The sequence below is a fragment of the Panthera pardus genome, unplaced genomic scaffold, assembly GCF_024362965.1.
Source record: "Panthera pardus isolate Hobbes unplaced genomic scaffold, ASM2436296v1 HiC_scaffold_6, whole genome shotgun sequence".
In the NCBI taxonomy this organism is placed as follows: domain Eukaryota; kingdom Metazoa; phylum Chordata; class Mammalia; order Carnivora; family Felidae; genus Panthera; species Panthera pardus.
In genome coordinates this window covers 108,510,402-108,518,490 of record NW_026526991.1, presented here as the reverse complement: position 1 = coordinate 108,518,490, position 8,089 = coordinate 108,510,402, and the positions used below count along the sequence as shown (strand labels likewise).

Here is an 8,089-nt window from a genome sequence, read left to right as displayed (position 1 = left end):
AAACCAACATTTCATTTCATTTAAAAATTCACAGCAATGAAAACAGTATATACTATAATCTTTAGCATTTGTTATCAGTCTCTCTTGTCTGTGTGATTCTAGATCTCCATTTTGTTTATACCAGCAAAATTCGACCTTTTTTTTTTTCTCTTGAGTTAAAGTTTTTGATAATAATTTGAATAAAGGGCCTTACTGCTAAGGATCAACTCCAGAACCAAGAGAGAACAATTTGCTAAAAAGGAATAAAACAATAAAAACAAGATATTTAATCAATTAAAAAGGAGACTGGGTCACCTGGATGACTCAGTGGTTGTGAGTCTGATTCTTGATTTCAGCTCAGCTCATGATTTGCGGTTCATTGGCTCGAGCCCCGAGTCAGGCTCTATGCTGACATTGTAGAGCCTGCTTGGGCTTCTCCCTCCCTCTCTCTCTGTCCCTACCCCACTTGCATTCTCTGTCTCTCTCTCAAAACAAATAAATAAATATTAAAAAAAATTTTTGACATTACAGCAAACTTTATTACTTTCAATCTATAGGATCTCCTTGACTAAAACAAACAAATAAACAAACAAACAAACAAAAAACCTCTTTTTTTTTTTTAAAGAAGACTGTAATAAAATTGACAATTCAACTCCAGAGTGAGAAAACCTAACAAAAAAGCCAAACGAAATTCATGTTCAGACATTAGGAATTAGACTACATAGACATCATTAATGAAAAACAAATATTAATTTGAATTTTGGTCTAACGTATTTGTGTGTGTGTGTGTGTGTGTGTGTGTGTGTATGTGGTATGTATGAAATATGAATCACTAAAAGTGAAGCAATAAAATTTAAAAGGAAAACCCCCAAACAAGACAAACCATAACAAAGTAAAGTACTTCTTATAATAGAAACTATAAAGAATGAGACAAGTCACAAAAGAATTTATTCCCAAACCTTTGGTTTTAAAAATGAGCTCTACCAGGAATTCAAGGAACAGATAAATTTTATATTAGGATAATATTGAAAGCTTTTCAATTTCCTGAGGCTTGATACTTCTAAACATAGCTACAAAAGCATAGAAAAGAACAGTATAAACTATATTCCCATATGAATATAGATAAAACATCTCTAAAAAATCATTAGCATGTTCAACCAGATAGTGTGCTTGAAGAATGTAGTACATAATGTAATTCAAGACACTAGTTGGCTTGATAGGACAGACAGGTCACTGATATATAAGACATTGAAAATGTTCTTATTCCTAGCCTGGGTGGAAATTTCTTGAGAGTGTTTTTAGAAGTTATGTTTTATAACTTATGCATATGTTGCTTATGTTTGTTTACATGTATCAAATATTGCCTTAATTAAAAATAACAGAAGACAAAAGAAAAGAAGATTATGCATAATAATTTTTACTTAGTCCAAGAATGTAAGTCTTATTAGATACTGGCAAATACAGTAATGTGATTCCTCATATTAGTAGAAAAATTCATGGCCATCATGACCAATTAACAAACAAACAAACATTAGTTATAATTCAGCATCCATTTTTTAAAAAATATAACACACTAGTCATTTAATGATGATTATACTGACCATTTCCATTGGTTAGCAAGAGGCTTTTCTGAAAACTAAAGTTTCCCATGGTTTCCACTGTATCATTTTTTTTGCCAGATCGAGTTCATTTTCAGCCTGAAGAATCAGGTGGCCACCCTGAAGCTGGTCTTCTAATTTCTTAACAATTGTTTACATTTTGGGGCGCCTGGGTGGCTCAGTCGTTAAGCCTCCGACTTCAGCTCAGGTCACGATCTCGCGGTCCAGTGAGTTCGAGCCCCGCCTTTGGCTCTGGGCTGATGGCTCAGAGCCTGGAGCCTGCTTCCGATTCTGTGTGTCCCTCTCTCTCTGCCCCTCCCCCATTCATACTCTGTCTCTCTCTGTCTCAAAAATAAATAAATGTTAACAAAAACAAAAACAAACAAAAAAAAAAACACACCAAAAAACCAATTGTTTCCATTTTAACCATACTAGGCTTCTTATTTGTAATCTGTTATGTATACTTTCTATATGCTACATTTTTAGGAATTTGCTCAAGAATCTCAAGAACCTTTGTGTATAATATTCTTAGCCTCTTGTGTGGACTCATAAAAAGCCAATCCTATAAGGCTGGTGGTTTTCTTCAGGAAACTTGCCATGACAACCATTTAGAATCCATTCCCATAAATTTTTTTAAAAACCAAATCTATGGTAAACTAGGTATAGTTAAGATGTTTTATCTGAACCAAGAGCAGATATCATGCTGAATGAAGGTACACTAAAAGGATGTTCTGTTAATGACAAGAACTACCAATGCCTGCTCTTGCCTCTACAACCAACAGTGTTCTGGAAGTCCTAACAAGTATAAAAAGAAAATGAAAAGAAATAAGAATCCATTCACTTTGGAATGAACTTGCCATTAGTTACTATTTTTTGATACTGTAGAAAACATAAGATAATCAATTACAAAATCATCTGAACTAATAAAAATTTGAATAGGTAATCACTTATTTAGTAAAGATACCAAGACATAATAGCTTTCCTATATACATTAGAAAATACAATTGAAAAATAAACATATCCACAATAGCAAATAATCTATAAATTATTCAAGAATAAATTTAATAAAAGACATATAAGACATGTAATTATGAAACTCTACTGGGTGTCGTAGAATAAAAGCTGAATAAAAGAAGTGGCATGCTATTTTCCTGGATGATGAGAGTAAATAATTTAAATGTTTAAATCTTTAAAAATTAAACTAAACTCTTGGTATGATTTAATTTTGATAAAATAATTCTTAAATTAATCTTAAAGAATACATATGAAAGAATATGGTTAGGAAAGTTTTGAAAAAATAATAATTTATCCTTTCACATATTAAAACATATTATGAAGTTATAATAAATAGACAACATTTTTCTAGTAGATTAGATTAGAACCAGACTATAATGGTAAGGTAAATCAAGACAAGTATAGATAAAAATATAGTATATGAACCATCAGGCCATATGTATTATAGTATTAAAATATTGTATTATAGGGGCACCTGGGTGGCTCAGTTGGGTAAGCATCCTACTCTTGATCTCAGCTCAGGTCATGGTGTCACTGTCATGGGTTCAAGCCCATTGTCAGGCTCTGCACTAACAATGTGAGACTACTTGAGATTCTCTCTTTCCCTCTCCTTCTGTCCCTCCCCAACTCGTGCTCACCCTCCCTCTCTCTCTCTCTCAAAAATAAATTAACTTAAAATATACATATAGTATTATAAGTCATAGTATTATGACACATCAAATCATTAAGTAAAAAGTGAACTATTTATTTAACAAAATGAGCTAACCATATTTTATGGGCAATATTACATTGTTATGTCATACTTTAACTGTAACTAAATTGAAAACTACCAAAACAGATCCATAAAATACTTGATGCAAATTGGTGAATATACAAACAATTTTCCCATGGGGTCAGGCCTTTCTATGCATGGCCCACTGTAAAACCATAGGGAAATGTTCATAGATTGACAACAAAAACCTTAAATAAAAACAGGAGATAAAAAAAAATTATAATGTCAGAAAACCACTATAAAACAGTAATAGAAAGCTAACCGCGAATCTGAAAAAAAAATCTAGTTTCTATAGGCAAATGACTAATTCTGATATGTGAACGTTTCTTTCAAGTTGATAAGGAAAAAAGGAACATCCTAATGGAATATTGAGCAAAAGATATAGCATGGAATTAAAAAATTAATAAATTAAAATGGACAATAAACAAAAAAAGATGCTTGGATTCAATAGTAAGCAAATAATTGCAAATAAAACAAAACCAAGGTAATATTTTCCACCTATCTTATTTTCAAAGATGAAAATAAACACTAATAGTATAATCAGGATGTTGGAAAGTACTCAAACTTCTTTTGAAAATTAATCAAAACTTTCTAAAGAGTTATTTAAAAATATGTATTATGGGGCACTTGGATGGCTCAGTCGGTTGAACATCCGACTTCATCTCAGGTTGTGATCTCATAGTTCTTGAGTTTGAGCCCCACATCGGGCTTGCTGCTGTCAGCCTGTCAATGCAGAACACACTTCAGATCCTCTGTCCTCCTATCTCTCTGCCCGTTCCCCGCTTATGATCTCTTTCAAAAAATGAATAAAAACATTAAAAAAAATAAGTATCATGTGCATATCCTTTAATCCAGCAATTCCATTTACAGTCATTTCTCCTAAAGAAACAACCCCTTCAAAAGTCCAAATGAATGTACATGTAGGTTTAATATAAAGTTTAGATAGATAGATAATTTATATGTATTAAGTAATCATAAACAATCTAAGTGTTGAATAATAGCAATTTAGTAAATTGATTTAAATTTAAATTCAACCAATAACCTATTACATAGTCATATTAATTATATATGACAAAAATATATCAATGGATAATGAACAAGCACATTATAAATTAGGATGCCTAACAGGGTCTCATTTGATATGAAAATAGAAATCTCCCTCTTTCTTTCTGTATGTACATACTTATGTATGTATGTTTTAGGCAGAACTGTGTCCCCTCAAAATTCATATTTTGAAGTTCTAATCCCCCAAACCTCAGAATGTGAATATATTTGGGGATAGGACCTTAAAAGACATGATTACATTAAAATGTGATCATTAGGGTAATCCAATCTGACTGACATATAAGAAGAGGAAATTTGCGCGGATAAAGCAACACCAAGGAAGCAGGTATGCACAGAGAAGACTATGTGAGGACACAGTGAGAAAGAAACCATTTACAAGCCAAAAGAGAGAATTCAGAAAAAAATAAACCTGCCCACACCTTAATCTTGGACTTCTAGCCTCCAGAATTTAGAGAAAATAAATCCCCATTGTTTAAGTCACCCAGTTGTGATATTTTGTTATGGTAGCCCTAACAAACTAATGCTATATGTTTCAGTGTGTACATGAGTGTATGCATGTATAAATAAATATTACATATAAATTATAAGTATATAAGCATATCCTTTTATAATATACACGTTTATATAGAGACACATATATAACATTTTCATGTTTATATATTTGAGAGACTAGAATAATATATCCCACGATGTTAATAGCGGTTTTTTCTAGACAGTATTTACAGTTTTTGGCATATTTTTTCTAGATATTTACAATTAGTATCTGTTTTTAGAAGAACAAAAATAAATCCATTTTAATTCACAAAAAAAAGATCAGTACTCAGTTGATTCTTGTTTTTCTTTTACATCTAGCATAGTGCTTTATGTATGGAAAGGGCATAATAAAAATTGTATTGATTAAAACAAATAAAGACTAGATTGTATGAATTGGAAGGTTTTTGTTAAAATGACTTTCAAAAGCACAATAAGCCTTCATGGAAACACAGTATTGCTAGATTCTATTTATTTTCAGTTCTCTTTTCATGGTGCTCTCTCTCCTACACTCTCCAGGAGGCAGATGTTTAGGACTAATATTTGATTCTTAAGTATGTTTACTTCAGTTTTTCTTTTGAGAAGTTTAAGTTCTTTACTAATTACAGATTCCATTTTTAGGCTTGATTGGCATCCTTTTAATTTTTTTTTCTGACATTTGATTTGTCTCTTTTTTTTCTGACATTGCATTTTGGTTAGGTTATGTAGGGAGTTGGTGAAATGGTTCCCTGACTTTCAGGTTTCTCTTCGTGTGGCCCATCATCTCCCTGTTTCCAGCTCTGAAGCTATCATGGCATATTGACAAGTGAGAATGGATAGAGCCCCAGTGTCTGACATAGATAAAGCTATCAAAAAACACCCTGCAGGGGCAAGCCCCAGGTCCAAATAGGTCTTGTTAGATCTGTATAGACACTTTAGAGTTCCTCTTTCTGAACATACATTTAATCATTGTACAGATGCAAGCCATTTTCCCTTTGACCCTAAACTCTGGATCCTGAGATCACAAATCTGTACCTCCTGCAGGCATGTATCTTTTATTAATGGAAACATCAAAATTCTAGTGCAGCTTTGGCAACTCAGTTTGCAGAGAATTATTAAGCTATTTTGAGTGCTCCAGAAAAGTAACATGCATATCTGGCATTAAAAAATATCATGCAGAGATGGAAATATAATCAATCATATTTTAGATGAAGGAATAAATGGCCTTTGTGATTTATGTTATTAGTGTAAGTAGTTAATAGAAGCAAATTAGGTTTATGTGTGACAGAGACATTATCAATTAATAGCTCTTGGGTTTTCAGTACTTTGTATCTAAAAATAAAATAAGTAAAAGAAAATAATAAAATAAAATAAAATAAAATAAAATAATCCTTGTCTTTGGACCTAGAATCATAAGTGTCACCAGGCAGAAATTTATTTCCTCCCTTTTTGGCTCAATCATTTAAGATTTCTCAAAGGCACAGTAGATAAGTTAATGAAAGCAAGGCTGGTCATGGAAAGGGGAAAATCTTAAGTTTCTGTGACAGTGGAAAAAAGAGAGTACAACTAATGTCATATATCTAGTAATAACCATCACTGAAATTTGTGGATTCAGAGTTGCTACAGCTAGAAAATTGAAATAGAAAGACCTCATGTTGGGAATATGTGTTGCCTTTCATAGCCAAGCTTCTCAGGGATTTGAGCTCAGGACATCATCAAAGGAAGGAAGCTTTGAATGTAATATATGAGATTGCAGGTATCATTGTTCTAAAAAGCATATTTTCTGAAATATGATCTTAATTTAATTTTCTATAGCCTTTCTGGGGATGGTTTTCCTAAGGTCACCATTTCTGTAGCTTCATGGTGCAGCATTTGTGGGGTTTGGGTTCAATGACTTTGCTCAGGCAGATCCTGCTGCACTGAAATTGCCCCCATGTTGGCCAAACTGAAGAAAAATAGGTATTTCCAATTTTCTGTTATGTAACAAAGTAGGATGATGGAGATTAAAAATTAAACTACTTTTATAGAGAACCTGAGAGATGTGAAGTGGAAGGTTTCAGTTTGAAGTAAAGAGGGATTTTCTAAATGGGAACAATATTGATGAAAATCTGTTGGAAATATCCTAGGAAAGATATACTTAGGAAATTTAAACTGGATCATTTTATTCATTCTCATTAATATTGAGGCTTTAAAGGCAAAACACTAAATGCTTACTATATGCCTAAGACTAATTACCTGACATCACACAGTTAATTAGTGATGGAACCAGGTTTAAACTCATTTAGCCTGAATCCAGAGCTTTGTTAACTACCAAGTTGTATGTTTCTCTTTTATTATGAAGTGATGAGAGACAGAACGCTACTCAAGGCAGTGAATCATAAAAATACCCTCTGGTCTAGTAGAATCTCCTTTAGATCTCAGAGTGTCTTATAAAATAATATTTTGATCAAATATAAAAAATATGTAATTATCACAGTCTGGGGTTGATGGTACAGAAATTAGTTAAGAGGAAGAAATTTTAAAAATTTTAGAAAGATAACTATAATTCATCCCTCATTTCCTCCCTCCCTCCTTCACTCTCTTCCTTCCTTCCTTCCTTCCTTCTTTCCTTCCTTCGTTCCTTCCTTCCTTCTCCTTATATTTGATATTTATTCACTTGCTATAAAAATTGAATTGTCTTTTTCATCCAGACTCTCTAATTTTCTTTTTAAAAATTATTAGATTTTATTTTTTTAAGATGTATCAGGTTTACAAAAAAATGAACAAACAGTACAGCAAGTTTCCATATAACCTCTTGCCTTTGTCTCAGTTCTCCCCCATTTAACCAGTATTGATACATTATTATTAACTAAAGTACATTATCTCCCTTCTCCTTGGTTGTGGAATGGATGTAGTAATTCACTTCTAAAGACTGGAGTATGGTGGAAGTAATGGTATGTGACTTCCAAGACTGGGTTATAAAAGACATTATAGCTTTTTCCATGCTTATTCTCTTGCTCTGGAGGAAGCCAATTGCCAATGTCACAACAATACCCTGTCAAGCAGCCCTATGGAGAGATTCACATTGTAAGGAACTGAGGCCACCTGCCAATAGCCATGTGAGTGAGCTATTTTGGAAGTAGGCCCTCCAACCCCAGATAAGCCCTCTGAT

The 8,089-nt window shown here is 32.7% G+C and overlaps 1 pseudogene; it reads right to left on the bottom strand.

Moving 5' to 3' along the window:
• Positions 1 to 1,570: 1,570 nt before the first annotated feature.
• LOC109276175 (NADH dehydrogenase [ubiquinone] 1 alpha subcomplex subunit 5-like) lies at positions 1,571 to 2,176 on the bottom strand (annotated as a pseudogene).
• Positions 2,177 to 8,089: the final 5,913 nt, after the last annotated feature.